This window comes from Suricata suricatta, chromosome 11, assembly GCF_006229205.1.
Source record: "Suricata suricatta isolate VVHF042 chromosome 11, meerkat_22Aug2017_6uvM2_HiC, whole genome shotgun sequence".
Taxonomy (NCBI): domain Eukaryota; kingdom Metazoa; phylum Chordata; class Mammalia; order Carnivora; family Herpestidae; genus Suricata; species Suricata suricatta.
The window spans coordinates 87,396,258-87,417,818 of NC_043710.1; the positions used below are offsets into that span (position 1 = coordinate 87,396,258).

At 45.5% G+C, this 21,561-nt stretch overlaps 1 protein-coding gene and 1 long non-coding RNA gene across 6 annotated transcripts in view; both read left to right on the forward strand.

The window, feature by feature from the left end:
- KIRREL3 (kirre like nephrin family adhesion molecule 3) overlaps window positions 1-21,561 on the forward strand; it is a 548,409-nt gene that overhangs the window by 51,137 nt on the left and 475,711 nt on the right. The gene's annotated exons all lie outside the window — the stretch shown is intronic.
- LOC115306119 lies at window positions 1,287-20,483 on the forward strand. Its single transcript, XR_003915198.1, has 3 exons — window positions 1,287-1,390; window positions 2,396-2,458; window positions 20,467-20,483. It is a non-coding gene; the product is annotated as an uncharacterized LOC115306119 (long non-coding RNA).

The window sequence follows — 21,561 nt, forward strand, 5'->3', positions numbered from 1 at the left end:
CATGGTAGAGTCCTTGCACTTAGCCAATTCACAGATATTTTGCAGAGTTACAGGAGAGGTGAAGGAGAAAGCAAAGAGTGGAAGACAAGAAGAAAATAGCAGCCTTCAGGTAGCAATCGGAAATGAGAACCAGTGAAGCGCAGAGAATACAAAGCGGCTATTTCATGGGTAGAAGATCTCGATGGGGAAGGTTCACTCATGAGTAGGAGAAACTGAATGAGGAAAGGACAGTAGGAGGGAGGAAGCTATTGGCTTAGAAAACACTGGGTTTGGCTGACATTGTGAAGATCATAAAACCAACCTGAGGTAAGCAGGATAGTTAGCAGTTAGGAGCTGAGGCTCTAGAGCTTGGCAGACTATATTTCTGGTCCTTTCTGCCACTTGCTAGCTATGTGACTGGGAATTTATTTAACCCCTCTTGGCCCGGTGATGCAGAATCTACAGGATTACATCAAGTACCTAGTATAAGGTCTGCCATAATCTCATCATGCAATAAGCATTGGACAACATGTGTGTAATCGTATCTGCCAAATATGGCCATTTTTTGCAGATAAATTGCAAGAAGCCATGTAGAACATTTCATGTATTGCCTAGTATATAAATACTATTATGGGCAATAATTATTTCTACACTTACTTTTAAAATACACAAGCATTTGATTTTTATAGCCATTTGATCTTATGACATAAATGATGTCCTTACTGTTATGAATACTGGGACATATTTTGTGAGCTTTCATCATAGTGGCTGGCATAAGTCACATTCCCAAGATAAATAAGTGAATCAGTTGTGGAATTTTAGAGCAGAAGCTCATCTTACTGAACATCTAGTCTAGACTTAGATTTTATAGGAGCCGCTTGTAAATCCTTTTTGGAACATGTAGAAATCACTATAGCAGAATGAGGAAGCCGTGGCCCAGGGAGGCTGGGTGGTTTGGGCTGGGAGACCCAATATGTGATGACCGAACCAGACATACAGCCCAGGCCACGCAATTCCCAGGATGATAGCAACCAAGCCTTCCCTTCTAGGGACAAGGCTGGCTAACCAGTTATAGAGCCTGGGGGCCACTGTGTGGTGTGACTTTCTAATTTTCAGTCTCCTGAGGCTTCAGCATCATGTCAGAAGAAAAGCTACAACCCGAGGCCTGGAATCTGAGGTCAGGGTTCTTGTTCTCACAAGTGGGATGAGCCTGAATTCTAGGGCTCTGGGTTCCAATGTAGAATTCTTGGCAGTTCTGAGTAGGATTCCAGAGACCATCTGAATCTCTAATTTCTAAAACACCAGCCCAAGATTTGAGATCTGGAAAGGGCCTAATATATCAGCAGTCACGATAAGTTGTGGGAAGGGCACGTGACAAGTGATTGGAATGTGATGAAGGAGGTGTCGAGGAGTAAGAATCCTGTCCCCTTGAAGGTCCTTGTAGCTTGATTAGGAATCAAATTGACATGAGACAGAATAACAGGAGAAAACCAAATTTAATAGGTGTCTATAATGGGGAATCCACATAGACATGGAAATTCCAAAGACCATCAGGCAAAACGACGACTATATGTCATCCTGAAACTAAGGAGGGTCTGGAACTTGAGAGGGAAGGAGTGCACTTCACAGGGCTGTAAGAGGAGCGGATGTTTGGTAATCAGATGTTTGCCCTGCCATACAGATGGGCCACTCTGAAAAAATTGATCTGTTAATGACCCTTATTCTGGGGAAGACCTCCAATTTAGATTCTTCAGTGGGGTTAATGGAAGGACAAAAGTTTTTCTTAACTACCCCGGGTCTCAATTGCCTTCAGCTCAAAATAATCCACATGCTAACGTGGCATTTTCTGGGTTGAGGGGCTATCCTGAACCCCATCGGAAGTCAGTGCATTTGGGGAGGGAAGTGATAGTTCTGCTCCTTAGACAGGCCATCCTTACTGTTTATGGCTGGTGTGCTGGTTGATCCAAGGGAATTTGCATAGATGCAGGGACCAGAGAAGAGGTTTGGTGGCTGTGGGGGACAGCAGAACCAGAAGTGGGAAGGGTGTGTGAGGACCTGCATCCAAGAAGCAGGTCCTCGTTTCCCCTTCTGTCCTAGTTTGCTGTAGCACTGATCCCTTGGGGCTTTAATCCAAGGAACTCTTAGCAAAAGGCCTAACACGTGACAAGTACTCAACATGTATTTGATAAATGAATGAATGAATGAACCTGTGAATTAAGAGAATTTTAGAGCTAACAGGGACTGTAATGGACCTCAAGTGACAGCTATAACCAATACCACTGCAATGATTAATTCTAATAAAACAACTCTCAAAGCACTAACAGAAGCTCAAAAATGAAGAATGTGTAATTACCAACATGCGTTATTGTCACAGTCATGATGGTGGCCTGCTTGGGACTTTTCCCCTCTTCTGCAGCTGTCGCAAGGAGATGAGAAGGCTTCAGTGTGGGAGCCCAGTGCAGCAGAGGGAATATCTGTGGTAAGTCTAATGAGGCTATTAGGGTGGAGGTAGGTTAGCAGCCTCCCCTGAAGGCACCCGGGGAAACCTGAGATCTGTTTCCCCACTGCCTAGGGGAACATATCTAAAGACTGGCTAAATTGCAGGTGCAGACTAAAAAGATACTGAACAGCCCCAGGCCACATTCTTCTAGGGACCTTGTGGAGATTCGGGGAGTGGGGGAGGGGGGGTGGAGAATGACTGCTTTCAAAAGGCCTAGATATGCTGGCTTGAAGTACGGTGAAGAAAGGAGCAGAAATGGTCCCTCCATGAAGTGAGTGGAGGTATTCTCCAGCCCCCCACACAGCCCGTCATGTCGTACTTGCGGCTGAGTGTCGCTGATAGGAGCTGCTGACGCCAGGATGCCTGAGTGGTGGGTCTTGTCATTACAGATATCACACTGGACAGCAGCAAGGTGGGGGCGGGGGCTGCAGAGAACAGAGCCCTGAGAATCTTCCAACGTGTCAAAGCAGTTTTGTCACTGTGAACGCAAACCCAAAGCGAAGCGTAATGGAGAACTCGAGGCAGATAGAGTCTGTCAGTGAGATTTAATTTGTTTCAGAACTGAGAGAGTTGCGAGAGCCCCCATTCTTGATTGGAGTGGACAGCAGAGAGGTGGGAGTGCACAGCTATTCCTTCCAGATAGGACTCGAGTAAACCAATCAGATAAATCTCTTCATTAGGGTCTTGAGTAAAAGGCAAGTGGAAAGAGGGCAGAGCGCAGCCTGTAGATTAAATTTGGTCAGAGCCAATATCTGACAATCCCCCATGCTGTTATCCAAATGAAAGCTAATGCAACTATGAATTAGCAGCCCCAGGAGCAATGGAGGAGGGAATTCAATTCTCTCCAACTCTGCTCCAGTCTAGACTGAGAGAGGAATCATAGGAGGCTGGCACCGCTCCCTCCAGGCATGCAGGTATTGGCAGGGCAGGGTGGGGGCACAAGTTGCCCACTTGGGCTTCCCTGCTCAAGTCTCAGAGTATGGGCCTCAGTCATGTCTTATCTCGGCTCAGCCAGCTCCAAGAAGGCCCAAGGTGAGCCCTACGTCTTCTGGAAGGTTTGAGCTGCAAGGGAGCCTCATCCGCTCTGAGGAAATTTGGCCTTGTGTTCCTTTTGCCAGCCTTGAGTGGCTCTTTCTTCACAGTGAGCCTGGCACAGAGTTTCCTGGCTAGCCCTTGATATCTAAATCCAGAAGTCCCCCAGATGGTAGCTACACAGATAGTGAGCCCAGTCTAACATAGAGGACTGTCCACTCATCATGTGGTCCCCCTGAAACAAACGAAACATTGTATGTCAACTGTACTCCATCACAACAACAAAAATAAGGAGGCCTCCCCCAGCCTGAGCCCGGCAGTAGTGCAGCACTGTCCCTGCCAAACCTTCAGAGCAGCCATTTCCCCTCTTGGTTTTCAACAGCACAGCATTTTAATGAAACTAAGAGGACATAGGGGACCGGGATGGCCTTCCTTCCACTTATGGAGATTGATCTTTAATGCTTCCCTTAGAGGAAATGCCTGCCCTTGACCCCTCACATCTGTCATTCTGGTCCTATGGACCCTGCAGTCATGCCCTTTGCCCTGCCTCCAACACACATGGCACTTACACTCAGAAATGTATTTGATAGAAATGCATTGTTGTTCATTTATCTTTCCGTCTGTTGATTTACTCTCATCCTGGGCTTGTCCTTCACCCATGTGCCATGGTACTGTGTAAATATGCTCTTGCGTTCCTAATAGGCAATGTCGGCCGTGTCTGGGTAATTCTGTTTGTACAATGCAATCTACAAAGGGACCTTCTTTTGATGATGTTGGTGATAATGGTATCAGATTGTATGGAGGAGGGCAGAGAAAAGCCGCAATTCGTTCCGAGGGTGAGGCGTTCAGTGGCAGAGATGGAATGTCCCCCATCCCTCCCTGGGACAGGGCGCTCGCTGTCAACTAGCGGGTAAGAAGAGAGAAGGAATAAAGATGAATGTTTTCCCATGGTGGCTGCTCAAGGCCCAAAGCCATCTCAAAAGCCCACCCCCGAGACCCCCAAGGGAAAGGTCCAATGGCTCAGCACCAGGGCCTATGGCACTGATGGGAACATTTATCAGAAATCTGTGCAAACGAGAGCACAGAAGCAAAGCTGGTCCCAAGAGACTTTGTCTGCGCTGGGCGGGGGATGCAGGGGGGATGTCTTAGAATAAAATCCTTTAATGTCCCTCTCCACAGCAATATAGTCTCCTTAATATGACAAATCAGAGCTCCTGCCGTACTTTACTGCCTGCATGTTAATGAGCCGAACCCATGTAACAGTCATTTGGTGGAGGAAGTTTACAAACAACTTGGCTTCGAGATACTCGGAGAGAGAGAGAAAAAGAGGGAGAGGGAGAAGGAAGATGAGGTTGCTTTGAGAGCAGCAGGCCTGAAGGAGGAGACTGCCTCCCTACAAGCTTTGGGACTCAAGGGGAGACCTCTAGAAGAGTCTTTGCTCTTGGAATGGCCATGCAAAGAGAGCTGGGGGAGACCTCTGAGATTCCGAGACTGCATTCTACTAAGGACCCCATTCATTAAAATAATATACAAAACACTCTCCAGGACGTGCCACAAAGATTCCCAGGATGAATGCAGGTCACTGTCCCCATCTGGCTGCCACTCCGTGGTGCTTGAGTGACCCTCTCCAGCTGGAAGAGCAGGGGAGAAAACGGGGCCTAGGCTTTCACAGAATGGGTCAGCCCCTGTTTTTGAAATCCAGGGTTAGGGTTATGTCCAGATTCCTTATTCCCAGGCTCTTGAGGTTACCTTGTTATCTTGACAGAGTGAAACAGTGGCCAGTGCACGTGAGCCCTTTGAAATGCTAGAGATCCTGTTATAATGACAATGGTGATGGTGAAGGTGATGACGATGATGGTGATAACATCACGTACCATGCACTCTATGCTTACCATGTGCCAGACATGGCACTAAGGGTTTTAGACGAATGTATCATTTAATCCTTACTCAACTAAGTGCTGAATTATACTGTTATTCCATTTTTATGATGAACAAAGTAAGGCTGGAGGAGATCAATAGCTTGATCAGTTACAAATCTCCTTAGTGATGTGCCTGCAGAAGTATTAATCGTTAGAAGAGCAGGTATGGAGCCTCCTTGAAGGATGTTCTATTACAGGATACTTAAACTGGTAGGAATTTGGACATGATCTGGCCCAACCTTTCTTGTTACCCAGGTGGAAAAGAGGGCAGTCTGGAAAACGGAAGTAACCTCTGCAAGACAAAGCCACCAGAAAATGGCAAAGCTGGTGTTAAAGGCCAGATCTTCTGAATTCCGGTGCTTTGTTATCTTCCATCTGGCATCCTCATTGTCTTTCAGTTTTGAGTATTGCAGGATTTTAATTTTTAGGTAACTTATTGTTGGCTGGTGGTGAATTAAGTGCACGTTGGAACTAAAACATCTAAGAATTGGGAAATAGCCAAGGGGAAAGCTTGTGTCCATTGAACAGCCATAGTTGCACTGAGAGAGAGACGTGGGCCACCCACCATCTTCCTCTAGGGACGCATCCCCAGAGATTGGAGCCACCTCCTCAGGGAAGGCTGCGAGGGTTGGAGGTGTCTGGATCTGGGCCTGGGATCCTTGTCCAGCCTGACTTGTACCTGAACACTCAAAGAGGCTAAATATCAGAGAACAGGGAAATGACCAGAGATGGGCCTTCTCTCTCATCCACCTGAATGTGCCCAGCCCATTTTCTGGTCTGGAATGATGTAAATGCCAATTTATGTACCATGTGGGGCTGGCTTCCTAAGAATCACCTGGAGAGTAATTTAAGGACAGGTTCCCAAGCCCTACTCCCAGAACTTCTGATTCAGAAAGTCTTGGTTACTATTCATCTATAGTTTTGAATTGCCTTCAGGCAATTGTGATTATTGTGTTGGAGCTACTACTGAAGGCTCTGATGTCACAGGCAAACACCGCAGCAGGTGGAAAGATCAGCTGACAAAGATAGCCAGTTAAATGAAAAAAGGTGGGGGGGGTGGGTTCTGGGTGTTTTTTGTTTTGTCTTTTGCTATAAACCCTGGGCTTCTGCCAACAGTGATGCTGAGAGTGATTCCGATGTTGAGAGACAAGAGAAAATGGACTTCTGGGTAAGATCCATTATCTTAATGCAGATGAAATTTTCAATAATTACAACTTCTTGTCAAACATAAAGGCTCAATTGAAATAAAATCATGAATAGTGCCTGGATTGTCTAGATCAATTCTCTTGTATGTGTTATCCCTGATAGTCAAGAGATAAAGCACCCATCATGCTAGGTAATTATCTGAATAAGTGTGGCAATTCCACAGTAACCCAGCCATAAGTGAATTCCGTGGGACAATTCAGGCAGATATAGCTGGAGGAGAGGAGGGGACCAGAACACAGTCCAGAGAGCATCCTGACAATCATGGTCTCATTTGGGCCGTCAGCAGTAAAGCATAAATCACTGCTTGTAAGAGATAGGGACAGGAGTAAGTTAGAAGCATTCTAGACCATCGGCAGATTCCCAAAGTGAAGCATTATGAGCTGCATGACCAGAGGAATATGGCAAATTCTATAATAAGACCATGGCCTTAGTATGTAAGACGAATGTGTGGCTCCTTTTGGTAAAGCAGAGGAGGATGAACATGCACATGTATGGGCACGCACACACACAGCCCATCAAAATGGGGAGAAGTTACTTCTCAATGCTGTAAATTTAAATGAAGTCCGGAGTAGTGAAGACCATTTGTAAGGTCTGCTGAGCTAATGGATTCATAATGACTTTTAAAGCTTCACTCGGGTAAGAAATACTGTTCATTTTTTAATTGCATATAATTATACTTTTTCATAATCTAGGGCAGCATAGCAAAAGTAAATCTACTGGCTTAATTATAAATCTTTTTATTATCTGGAACCCTGCTGAAGTAAAAGGAAAGAAACAACTGTTGTTTTTTTTTAATCTAGTAAAAAGGATTTAAAAAAAATAACCTCAATGTTAAATGAGTTATGATGTTTTTGACGGGAGAACACTGGTCTGTTTCACGTTTGAAATTCCTTAGGGGGGATGGCTGTTTGTAGAAGTGCCCGGCCATTGTGACCTGCCTGTGGTCCAAACTGCTTCCAGTCCTATGGGAGTGGGCATTTGCTGGTCTGAATAAGCTGAGAGAGTCGTTTTTTTTAATCCCTAGAGGTGGAGTCTGGGAAAAGCTTCAGGCTTGAAGGGGCAAGGGCAGCAGGTTGGGGGGAGGGGGTTGTGTTCCAAGAAGAGGTGATAAGTCTAAGCTGAAGCTCCCAGAAGCATAATGAGATTATTCTTTCCAGTGGGGTTCTCCTCCTGATCTTCCCAAGGCCCTCGTATGAGGCCGTGGCTTGCTCAGAGTGACCCTGGAGAGAAAGATTCCCTTCTGAAGGACGCGGGATGGTAACTTGACCAAGAAGATTCATTGCTTTCATGGAGATGAGCTTTGCTGTATGTATCCTTCATTTCTTGTAGAGTGGAAATGTTGATCCAGTCACATGTAGGGAAACAACACCTTTCGGGAGGCGTGTGCAAGTTCGGACCCACGTAATTGTGTCTGAGGCATGGAGCGTAGGCTCACGAACGCACGGGGAAGTTCTGCATAGTCAGCTCTCCACCATCACCCGCCCCCCCCGCAGTCAGAGGCTGTTGGAGGTACCTTCTTGCAGGTGGGCAGCGGAGGCCCTGTTAGCACTGGAGACTGTAGAAGGTGGAGAGCCCATGGGTGGCCCCCCACCGACCCCTACTACCCCTCCTGAGGACCTGGCTTCTCCCTGACCCAGAATTCCACGATTCCTTGAAGAGGCATCAATCCCAGATGCCTCTTGTTGAAGCAAATCAAGTATTCAGTCATTGTTGGAGAGTCAGGGAGCCCAGAAAGAAAAACGAATTAAGCCCATAAAGGCTGAGTAACCCATTTGGCCTGATGGAGATGAATGGCATTGCAGTCCTGTCTCAGAAGAAGGGGCCATTATCCTGAAAGGAGACAGTGGTTAGCAGTGAACATCTCTAAATCCCTCTGTACTGCTTTTTACCCCTCTGCCCCAATGCCAACCCCACACACAGACCCCCGTGGCACCTCACATGTGGGACAGACTGTGCATTCTGTGCTTCCAGTGGCAACCACCGCTGGTGGCACACACAGCCTGTGCCTGGCACTGGCTAAGAGCTGCTTCTCTCCCTGAAGCCTTTGCCCCGCCAGCCACCCCTTTACCCCCGACATAGGGGTTCCCTTATCCTGGTACTTACTCTAGGCTCCAGATTGATGTCATCAGTCCGGCACTGCCAAAAAGTGGCACTGAATATGAACCCCTCTCTCCAGAGAGAAGCAGACTCTCACATCCCCTGTGGAGAACTCCCTTAATGCCCTCTGATGCCTACAATCAGGGAGGGTTTCCTGGAAGAGGTGAACTTTATGGTATGAAAGTGGTCATGAACTGTGAAGGGACAATTGTGTCCAGAAAGTTGTCTATGTTACAGATTAAAGTATGACCTTCCCAACACCCCCCATCCCCCCTGCAGGAATGATGAGGTTGGCTAGCCAGCCTGAATCCCACTAGGAATCATTCAGACCCGTTTCCTAGTATATAGTGCTTTTCATCAGCTAGTTACTAAATCCCAGGGAGTATGCTTTATTCTCTCCTCACAGCACATAGAATCCTGGCACCACCACTTACTAGCTATGTGGATTTCAGCAATTTACTTGATCTTTTTTTTTAATGTGTATTTATTTTGAGAGAGAGACAGAGTGTGAGTGGGGGAAGGGCAGAGACAGAGAGGGAGACCCAGAATCTGAAGCAGGCTCCAGGCTCTGAGCTCTCAGCACAGAGCCCGACACGGGGCTCAAACTCACAAGTGACAAGATGATAACCTGAGCTGAAGTCAGATGCTTAACTGACTGATTCACCCAGGCATCCCTGCTTGATCTTTCTTAATCTCAATATACTCATCCATAAAATGGGTATAATACTACCTAGCTTGCAGAGTCCTAAGAATTAGAGAAAAGTTTAGGAGCTAGTAAAGTCAGAGGCCTTGTGCCTACTCGGTGCTCAGCTGGTGGTTTTTGTTCCTGCCCCTTTTGTTGCTGTTACATTACTAGATTCAGAAAGCTGGGTACACGTTCCTGTTTTTCCAGTTGCTGGCATCTTGGCGTTGGTTGAGTTGCATGGTTTTTCAAAGCCTTAGTTTTGGCATCAGTGAACTGCAGCTAATGCCTTCTACCTTACCAGGTATTGAGAGGTTTCGCAACAATCAATAAAAGCCTAGCGTGGTGATTTAAACAAGCAGGGATATCCGTGTGCCTCACCTACCAAGCCTTCCAGGGAGATGCTGCTCACCTGGTTTGGCAGCTTGACCATGTCGGGACAGCATCGTTGGGAGTCTCTGGGCCCTTTTGTACCAGCTTCTCCCTTCGTGGTCCCAATACGACTGCCATCCCTTAAAAGCACCATATTTGTTCTAGGCACAGAGAAAGGGGAGGAGGAAGGGACAGAAGATTGGCCTCTTAGGGTCAGAAAAAGCAAAAGCTTTCCCCAGAGCCCACTTGGTCAATGTATGCCTATATCTCCTTGACTGCGGCTGGATGAGGGTCAGGCCGGTCAGCCAGGGGTGTTTGCCCCACATCCACTGACAGGGCTGCTGTGAGAACAGACAGACTAGTGTATGCTAAGGCATTTTGTAAGAGCTTCATGGAAGTCAGTTACTATCCTCACCCTAGCTCTTGTACAAAGGGGAGGCCAGTCGACTGCTAAGTGATAACTATATTGTTCAGGCCTTTTAACCCCCACTGAGATGAATGGAAGACATTCTAGATGCACTGGTTGTTTTAGTGCAGGCCCATAGGTCATAGCCTCTTTCTGACCAAGCTGGGGGTTATCCCGTTTCACTCTGCTAGTGGGGTGATGTTTGAATTGGGCTTGGTGACTTCAATTGTCTCTGCTTGATGTAAGTAGAAGGCCATGTCCTAGATAAATACAGTGAATTTCTAGTGCCCAGCAGGAGGTAGTCCTGAAAGGCTCATTCACCAGTAATGGGGTGATGTTACATTAATCATAGGTAGTCTTCTTAATGTGTGCCCTCCTGTTCTTGTACCCTCCTGACATCCTTAATAAGCATCTGCTGTCTTTAACAGCTTTATTGAGCCATAATTTACATACCATAAAATTCACTAAGTGTATAATCGAATGATTTTTAGTAAATTTACACAGTTGTGTAACCATTACTACGACCCAGTTTTAGAACAGTTCAGTCTCCCCTGAAAGATCCTTTCTGCCCATTTGCAGACAATCCCTACAACCCCACCCACTCTCACAGGGCTCCAGGCAATTACTAAGCTGCTTTCTATCTCTAGATTGCCTTTTCTGGACACTTTGCATCAATATTATTGTACAATATGTAGGCTTCTGTGTCTGGCTTCTTTCACTTAGCATGTTGTTGAAGTTCATCCACATTGTAGCTATCAGCAGTTAGTCCATTTTTGTAGGGAGAAACAGTTGATGCTGAACATTTTAGTTCCTTCTACTTTTTGCTCCTTATGAATATGCTGCGGTGAACATTCATAGATATGTCTTTTGTGGACGTGTATTTTCATTTCTCTTGGAAAGAGATCTAAGAAATGAGTGCTGTGTCATATGATAACGTTATGCTTAACCTTTTAAGAACCTGTCGAACTATTTTCCACATTTCACCAGATTGTTACGTTTGTTACTATCGATGAACCTACATGGACACATCTTCACCCAAAGTCCATAGTCTACACTACATTACATAGTTACATTACAGTCAAGACTCTGTGGGTCTTGACAAATGTATATTGACATGTATCCACCATTACAGTATTGTAGTATAGTTTCAAAACCCTCTGTACTCTACCTGTTGATCTGTCCTTCTCCTCAATCCCTGGCAACCATTGATGATTTTACCATCTCCATAGTTTTGCCTTTTCCAAAATATCATGTGGCTATTCATAAAATAGGTAGCCTTTTCAGATTTTTTTCACTTAGTAATATTTCAGTTTCCTCTATATCTTTTCATGGCTTTCTTCAGTGTTTTTCTTTTTAGCTCTGAATAATATTCCATTGTATGGATGTACATTTATTTATCCATCTATCCATTCCTACTGAAGGACAAGTTGGTTGATTCCACATATAAATTATAAATAAAATTGCTACTATAAATATCTATGTGCAGGTTATGGTGTGGACAAAGTTTCCAACTCATTTAGGTAAGTGTGAATATGCTTATTGGATCATAAGTATGTGTTTAGTTTTATAAGAAACTACCAAACCATCTTCCATGGGTGTGCTATTTTGCATTTCCAGCAGCAATGAGTGAGAATTCTTGTTATTCCACATCCTGACCAACACTTGCTGTTGTTAATGTTTTGGATTTTGACCATTTGAATAGGTATATAGCTGTGTGTCTTGGTTCTTTTTATTTACAGTTCTGCAATGGCTTATGACATGAATTTCATATGCTTACTCACCATGTGTATATCTTCCTAGGTGAGGTGCCTGTTCAGGTGTTTTGTTCATGTTTTAACCAGGTTGTCCATTTTCTTACTGCTGAGTTTCAAAAATTCTTTGTATATTTTGGATAACAGTCCTCCCTGTCAGTTATGCCTTTTGCAAATATTTTCCCTTTGTCTGTGCTTGTCTTTTCATTCTCTTTCTGGCCATTTTTCAGTTGGGTTGTTTGCTTTCTTATCATTGACTTTTTAAAAGAGTTATTTCTGTGTTCTGGATACAAGTTATTTTATCAAGCATATGATTTTCAAACTGTTCTCCCACTGTGTGGCTGATCCTTTCATTTGTGTAATGGTGTCTTTTGAAGTACAGCCGTTTTTAATTTTTATGAAATCCAAATTCGTAATGCATTCCTTTATGGATCATGCTTTTGTTGTTTATCAAGAAACTCTGCATAACCCAAGGTCACAATTGTTTTCTAGTATGTCTTCTAAAAGTTTTATAGTTTTAACTGTAACAGGTCCATATCAATTTGGGGTAAATTATTGTGGTGTGAAGCAAAGGTCTAGATTCACATTTTTGCATGTGACTATCTAACTCTTTGAGCACCATTTGTTGAAAAAACTATTCTTCTGCCATGGAATTGGATTGACATCTTTTAAAAATAGCAATTGACCATAAGTTTAAGGGTTTACTTCTGGATACTCAGTTCTGTTCCATTGATTTAAATGTCTGTCCTTATGTCAAAGCCACACTGTGTGCATTACTGTAGCATATTTCAAAATCAGGAAATGTTAAATCCATAGCACTCCAACTTTCTTCTTTTTCAAAATTGTTTTCACACTCCTTCATTGCTCACATTTCTATATAAATCTTGGGATTAGGGTGTCAAATTTCTGGTGGAAAAAAGACCTGCTGAAATTTTAATAGGGATCGTATTTCTAATTAGAATAATTTGGGAAGAATTGCCATTTAATTTTTTAATGTTCATTATTTATTTTGAGGGAGAGAGGGATAAGAAGAGGCAGAGAGAGAGGGAGAGAGAATTCCAAGCAGGCTCCAAGCTTTCAGCACTGAGCCAGACTTGGGACTCAATCTCGTGAACTGTGAGATCATGACCTGAGCCGACGTCAAGAGTCAGATGCTTAACCACTGAGCCACCAGGGCAGCCCACCATTTAATATTTTCAAGTCTCCTGTCCACGACCATGGAATGTCTCTTCATTTATCTAGAACTTCTTTAATTTCTCTCGACAATGGTTTTTGGTTGGCAATGTATGAATTTTTCACTTCTTCTGTTAGATTTATTCCTAACTGCATTATTATTTTTGATACTATTGAAAATTAGATAGTTTTCTTAATTTTTGTATTTTTATTCTTGCCAGTATATAAAAAAAATTAATTTCTGTATACTGATCTTGTATCCTATATCCTATACCTCATTGAAATCATTTATTAGTTTTAGTAATTTTTTTGTAGCTTCCTTAGGATTTCTTTACATATAGGATCACTTACAAATAAAAATATTTTTCCTTCCATCTTCCTTCTGCTTGGAATGCCAAGTATCTGTTACTCAATTTGAAATTTTATAAAACACTCAAAAGGAGCACAGAGGAAGTCTCCAGGGAAGATAATGTGATGAGCGGGGTGGGAACGGGATGGGGGTTTCTCATTAGGCTGTGGTGAGGTTAGGCTCCCTTCTTCATTTCCCAAGACGCCAGCATGAAGGAACCGCCAGGAGAGAGACATGCCAGGGTTTCATGGGAGAGACTTCGATGGAGAGGCAGAAGACGTATTACTGTTGAGGCCCTTTCCATAAAATGACTCTACTCCAATATTTTTTTTTTTTTACTTTATTCCATGAAGAAATGGCTTGTTTCTCTCCTATTAATTTGGATGTCCTCTTCTGTTAAGCAAGGACTAGCCGGTACCCCACTTCTTCCAAACGGACATGGGGAACTGGTGACACAGTGTGGCCAATGAACACTCAAGAAGACCATGTGTACGTGAGTTTATCTGCCACCGCAACCATGATTCCAGACTCGAACAGCCACGCTTCCGCCTCTCCAGTGAAGTGCCTTTTAAATAATCCCTCATTATTTAACATGCAGTGGCCATTATGGCTATGTGAGCTGTTATCTATTTATGTTGACTATTAATAAATTATTAGACCATATTGTGTGGGTTTTAATAACTCCATAGGAAGAGAAGCGTGGCCAGGAGGTGAAATCTCAAGCAATTACAAATTCATAGGTTGAGTTAATTTTTTTTTCTAACACACAGAAGCTGTTCACTTACAAGTAAATTAAATACATAGGCCTGTTGTCCTTACTTAGAATTCTGCTCATGCAAAGAGAAGAAGCTCACAGCAGATGCCTGGCTCCTGGTGGGAGGAACCTGCGGGGGCTGGGCTGTCACAGGGACTGCGATGGCAAGACCCAGTGCTTGTTAGGTCGCCTGCATGGAGCCTGGCCCTTCTGTGTGGGCCGAAAACCTCTACCAGGACATGAATGTTGACGGTTGCGGTCATATCTGTTTGAGACTAAGCGGGGCCTTTAAAATGCGTTTTTCTAAATCAGGCTTAAAATACAAGCCCCCAAACTGGCCCACCTGATTCCTTCCCAGATGAGACCCGGGAAGCCACACTGCACCACGTACACACATGTCCTGGCTTTTTCTAGACAATCCGGGGATAGGCTATTTGAAAGTCGGGTTTAGAGTGTCAGCCAGGGAGATTCTCGATGAACTCTGCTCCAAGGGGTCAGACAGAGGCAGAGCAAACATGAGGCTTCAGCCACAAAATGGAAATGAACCCAAATCATTTTCTTGTCAGCCAGGATTTGAGAATCAATACCCAGCCTCCTTGATGCATTCTTATTCTGTTTCTTCTTCTCTTGCTGTCTTCTGAGGGTGCTGACAGATTTCCTTCACCAGATAGCTGTGGAAATAAAATCCTCCTACCCTCCAGGGTACAGGTGTGCCCTGTCCACACCCATGCACGTTAGAGCACAGCCTCCACGGCAGTCTGGGCGGCAGGTGGCCGAGGTTCTGCACACTGCTTGTGCTCCTTGCTTCCTTGCTGTGAGGGGCTGACCCCGCCCTGCTTCCCTCGGGTTGCTGATATCTGGAAACTGGTGCCCATCTCTCCTATGATGTCATGAGGAAGAACGAATATCAGTACATGGCTGTTTCCATTCTTTACTCAAGTATTCAGACAATGAGTACTGGTAGCCTGGGCATTAAGCATCTGACTTCAGACCAGGTCATGATCTCATGGTTCATGAGTTCGAGTCCTGCTTCGGGTGAGCTCCAGCCCCGCAACAGTGAGCTCCAGCCCCAGATCAGGTGATCATGAGCCCTGCTTTGGGTGAGCCCTGCTTCTCTCTCTCTTCATCTCCCTCCCTCCCTCTCTCTCTCTGCCCCTCCTGGGATTCTCTCTGTCTTGGCTCCTTGATCACTTGTGCCCTCTCTCTCTCTGTCAAAAAAAAAAAAAAAAAAAAGATGAGTATTATTCAAGATCTTCACTATTTTTATTGCTGCCAGAGAACAGATTTGGATGTAACAGGGGCTCTTTCTCTAGGACAATCATCCTAGGGTGTTTATATAAGGCAGTGCTTGAAAGAAGTGTATTATAAGGTTGTCCCAAGCCTGGAGCCCACAGCACCATAGGCTCCTGGAGCATAGTGGGGTTCTTATTTGTAATCCCCTTTTCATTCACATAGTAACAGTGAATGCTGTGTAGTGATCAACACGAAAGGAAGGGGAAAAGGAAAGAGGAGGTGAGAAAAGATGGGTAAGAGATTCTAGTTTGTCCACTCATTCTGTCAGTCTTGATTTCAGGACACATCACGTGCCAGGCATCCCTGATGGGCGCTCAACATACAGCAGCGCCCAAGACACAGAACCTTCTCTCAAGAAGCTTCTTGACAAGCTGGGGAGGTAGACAATGGATGTAAGCAGAGAAACATAGATGGTGCCCAAAAGTCCTGTGCTGGGAGAGGCACAGAGGGCTGTGGGAGCTCCAAGGGAGGGCACCCGATTCCTCAAAGGTTTCTAAAAGGTGACATCTACACTCGTCATGTGTGAGAGCGGGAGATGGGTGGGGAAATTGGGCTGAGGGAACACAATGCATAAGAAAGCCTAGAGAAAATGACCAGCTTAACCTGGCAATTTCCAGTTACACAGTGTGACTGGGAAAGAGCATGGAGAGGAGAGTGCCAGGCCATGTGGCTGGTGTGCTATGTGGTCTGCAGGTTATGAAGAGCCTGGTGAGAGGCCATGTGAAGGATTGGGGGACACAGCCTTGAGAGCAAAGAAGGCCATGAGAGTCACCCATGTGGCTTACCCTTGGAGAAACTTTGAGGGAGGAAGAGAGAACCCCTGCCATAGGGATCTGGGGAGCTCCGGAAGGTAAGGAGAGGCTTGCCCCCAACTCTGGAGTAGGACAGGAAAGTCATAGGCACCCAGCATGGACTTAGACACAGCTGGGAGTGACCCAATCCAGTGCACCAAACACAGGGCTCCACAGGCAAGGATGGGATCCAAATACTACAAAGAATGGAGGAAAAGAAGGCTTTGGAGAGCACAGTGGGGTTCATTCATGAACTTACCAGGTTGCTCCTGTTACCACAGTAACATGTCAAGGGTTTTGTGGATCTGGGAGAATAAAAAAAAATCTCTGAGTTACAGTACTCAAAGCAAATTAGGTCACTGTTACGAGTTATTAATTTTAATGTATTAAGAAAAGTGTGCAGGGGGGAGTGAAGTGTTTTTTTTTTAAACACAGCAAATGGGAAGCAGCGAAAAGTACAACAATAATTATGCTGAAAGCAAAGTGAAGTGTTCCATAAAATGTAAGAAATGAAGAAATTACACACCCCTCCTCCCGCCTCCCTCCAGTGCGGTTAGGAGTCGGCGCGGGGGGTGGGTGACTCTCCCACAGCCTCTGATGCAATTAGGAGCTCTCATTTCACTTCTTTGTGTTATGTCGCGCCGTGTTACTCAAGCCAGGATGAAATCCCTGCATCGGAAAGGAAGCACAGAGGGGCATTTTTCTGGGCTGAGTTATGTTTAGTGTGGAATCACTCATAGGCAAATGTGCAGTCTGGGGAGGGGAAATTGGAAGCCGTGAATAGAGTCTCCAGGAACTTTCATACCCACGGGGACTCTGGCAGACCAGGGGTTTTGGTTTCTGGGTCTGCTTGACTTGCTCTAGCAGCCTGCTTCCCAGCTGCCAAGCTGCAAAACTGGGTCAGGTGCTGCTCCAGTGTGAAGAGGCGGTGGTGTGTGGTTTGTCTTGTCTTATTCGACTTCCTGTTGATGTTTTATTTGACTGTTTTCTCTTATTGGTTTTGCTTTGAAGTTGCAGAGTTAAGTCAGAAATTTTTCATTCCAAATGGTGTCACATGTGGAACTGACCTCCTTTATTCTAGATATGAAAGTTCTTTCTCTCATGCTGACCCTGAGCCCCTCTTTCTGAACACACCCTCATCACCTGCATGCCCACACCTTTCCCCGTCACTCCTCCTCAGGGTGATGTTCAGGTCCTTCGGTGCGTTTTAGGCTAGGGCAGGGAATGGAAGGGTCAGCTCTAGGCTGTGGCTGTGCATGGTCCCACCTGACCTCCTGAGGACTGAATGCTCTGTGCTCCTTGGAACACTTTTCTCTGTTATCTTCAAGAAAATCCCTCTCCTGTGTGTTTTCTCCTCTTTCTGACCACACTGTGCATCCTTCCTACCTTCTAATCCTGCTCCCTGACCACATTCTTTTTTTTTAATTTCTTTGTGATTTATAATTAGAGAGTGAGCGAGAGAGCAGAAAAAGAGCAGAGAGAGAGGGAGAGAGAGAGAATCCTAAACAAGCTCAGCACTGTCAGTGCAGAGTCCAATATTGGGGTCAAAGCTATGAACCATGAGATCATGACCTGAGCCGAAACCAAGAGGCCAATGCTTAACCCAGCCACCCTGTCCTTGCCTACATTCTTTTTTAATGCTTTATATTTTTAAGTTAATTCATTTTTTTTTTTGAGAGAAAGAGAGAGAGAGAGAGACTGAGTGGAGGAGAGGCAGAAAGAGAAGGGGAGAGAGGATCCGAAGCAGGCTTTGTGCTGACAGCAGAAAGCTTGATGTGGGGCTTGAACTTATGAACTGTAAGATCATGACCTGAGCCAAAATCGGATTCTTAACCTACTGAGCCACCCAGGTGCCCTTCTGCCCACATTCTTAAAAGCCGCAAAAGGGATCTCTTGTCTGGACTCAATATCTCCCCACCTTGTTCTCTGATTTTTCCAGACTTCTTTCCTACCTTCTTTCCTTCCATCCTTCCTTCTTTCCTTCCTTCCTTTCTTCCTTCCTTCCTTCCTTCCCCCTTGACATTCTTCCTTCCTCCCTCCCTTTTTCCCTTCTTTTCTTCTTTCTTCCCTCCCTCCCTCCTTCTCTTCCTCCTTCCTTCCTCCCTCTCTTCCTTTTTTCCTTCCTTCCTCCCTCCCTCCTTCCCTTCTTTCCTTCCTTTTTTACCAGTCAGAGATTTTCTCATGACTCCCATGCCCATAATATGGCCTTAACCTTTAACCTAAGCTCGGAGGAACCAGCAAGGTACCACCATCCACAAAGATCATAAAGCACAACAAAGCCATTTGTTTTAAAACTAAACTCTTCCCCTAATTTTATCCTCCCCAAGCAAACAAATAAAACAATTTGACTTTTTTCTTCCTTACCACCATCAAAAAACAGCATCTTCCAGTCTGTTGCCCAAGTGAGGGGCCTTGAGTTAGCTGCAATTTCACCCCCTCTCTCTGAGCATGGCTAACACTTCTGAGGAAGCCCTTGCTTCTCCATCTCCTCCTGCTGCTGTCAGTCTTGAGCTCCAGCCCTCGGGGACACAGGATCCGTCTGGTGGGCCTCCCATCTCTAAGCCATTCTTTGCATTGATTTCCGAGTTTTTCTAAAACCTGGCCCTGGCTGGGGCATTCCCTGCCCATGGACCTGGAATCACTTTCTGGAAGCATTTCCAGGCCCAGTGAAATCTGGCCTCCACTGGTCAACTTCCTCACTCTCATTTCTGGCCCCTCTTCTGTACCCCATGACCTAATCACACATCTGCTCTTCTCTGAATGCCCCGTGCAGGTGTATATGTCTGAATGCTTGCTCCGCATCTTCCCTCTGATGGAATCCATCCCATCTCCTCTCTACTCATCCTCAAGGCCCCCAAAGCCACCATGAAGACTGAGTCTCCCTTCTCTGGACTCTTGCAAAATACCTGTGCTGTAGCACTTATCACAATACGTGGTGTGCGTGTACGCTTTTGGCTTCCCCATCAGATTGTGGTCCCCTGGAGAAGCACTGTCTTTGAATCTTCACCCCAAGTGGACAAACTTTATTCTTTGGTATTCTTTGCTCATGTCTTATTCTTTTCCTCAACTAAATTCTCCACTTAATGGAAAAGGTGTGGAGGTTTCCTCATTGACCGCTTAAGACCATCGATCCCAGTGATGGCAAGACATAATGAATTGAGAGACAGAAGGACTGGAAATATGGCTTGGGCAGTCTCCTCCGGGTGACAGTCTTCCTCAGGTCACATGTTCTAAGAATAGATACTCGGAGAGTCTGAGAACCCATGAGAGCTCCAGATGGATGACAAAGCCAGTTCTCATGCTTAGCTTTTTTTTAATTAAAAAAATGTTTTAATAATAGTTTATTGTCAAATTGGTTTTTATATAACACCCAGTCCTTCTCCCCACAAGTGCCCCCCCCTGAACATCACCCCCAATCATGAGAGACTATTGAATACTGAAAAAGAACCGAGGGCTGAAGTGGAGGGGAAAGGAAAGAAGGGGGTGTGCTTAGCTTTTATGTGACTCTTGATGTAAGTTCAGGTGCTCTGGAGGGTGGGGGAAGAGGAGGAAAACCTTGAAATTCTGGTTTCTTTTCCCCTCTGTTATTAAATGGCTGTAGTAAAAGCCATGTCCACATCTCTCTGTAAAGTAGCCCAAAGGGAGAGTGAGCAAAGGAGAAGTTGCATTTTTCATTTATTAAAATAATGCATTATTTTTATCATAAAGGGAGAAAGAAAAATGTAAGCCTGGTAGAATCTCGCAGAAGTCTGGTGGGTCCCTGCCCAGCATTGCTAAGTAGGAACGCACATAGAATGGTGCGTATAACTGGAGAGTACATATGAATATATCTGTGTGTACACACATGCGATCAGAAATCCAGCCAGTATTTACTGAGGAGCCACACAGTGAAGGAGGTGTGCAGTGTGAGTGTGTGCATGTGCCCGCATGTGTGTGCATGTGCGTGTGTGCACGTGTGCCCCGTGCTTTTCCTTTCAGTAATTTGTGTGCCCCATCTCCCTTGTCGGGCACATTCTGGACACTGGGCCTGGGGGGTGGCTTCTGCAGAAGCTAATTTACCTTGTGAGCACAGAGCTCCACTTTAATTGATTCTACCTTTCAAGATCCAAGTAACCTATAATCTCCGCTCAATTGTCAATATTTTGCCTGCATCATCTCTCAGCCTTTAACATGCAGATAGGCCAGGAAGAAAGCTGCTGTCACGGCTCAGGATGAAAAGCAAGAGCGGCTCAGGGTAATAATCTGCTTTTGATTTTTTTTCCCTTCCTTTTCCTATACCCTCTCTCAAATCCACTAAAACGGGGGAAAATCCATAGCGATTAAAAAAACTTCTGACCGAGACATCTTTCTCCTTTCTCTTTCATTTTTTTCCCACCCTCTTTGGTATTCCGAAGCCACCCGAACATCAGAGGTTTCCACGATGCCGGGCTGTGCTCTGCATCCCAAGCAGAGTGGGGAAAAGACATTCTCACTGGACATTTTCGCGATTCCTTTTGGGCCAGTTCCAGGTGGCTCCCAGCACATGCCCAGGCATGAGTCCAGCAGCAGGTCACTGGGGTAGTGATGGCAGAGGCTCAGGGCCTTCTGTGGAGGCAAAGAAGGCATGTAGAGATAGCAGGTCAGCAGGGAGCAGTCCCTGACTATACACGCTGCTCCTCCGGGGGTCTTTCAGCAGCCCCTCAGAGCCATGGCTCTGCCCGCAGAGGAACCTGGGAGGTGAGACCTTGGGGCTTTACGGTGACTCCACAGAGAGCTGAATGGATCACCCAAGACAGGAAGAATCTCAGGTTAACGTAGGAGGCTCTATGACGATATTGGGTACGTGCTAGGAATGCTTAATGTTAACATTCATTCTCAAAACCCATGAGCTAGACCTTTCCTCTTCCAGAAGAGGAAACTGGACTGTTTGGCCAAAGTGGCACCTCTAGCAGGTGCACCAGCACCTGCCCTTCATTACCAGCGGGGCATTGTGGGCCTCAACTATTCTATGAACCAGCATCTCCTCCCCTCCTGGAGAGGTGGGCTGGGGCTTGATGTGACATGTGGACAAGGAGGCTCATTCAGGGGGTCATGGGAGAAGAAGAGGGTCGTGCAGGGCTGGAAGCCAAGGAAAAAGAGCCAGAGCATTTTGGTGCAATGACTGTCCTGCATAGGACAGGTGGCACTTTTGGTGATGGATGTCCCAGGTCCAGGTGTGTCTGTTTTCTGCTGGCCTCAACCTGGCAGAGAGCCCTGTTCTCTGACTGCCACAGGTATA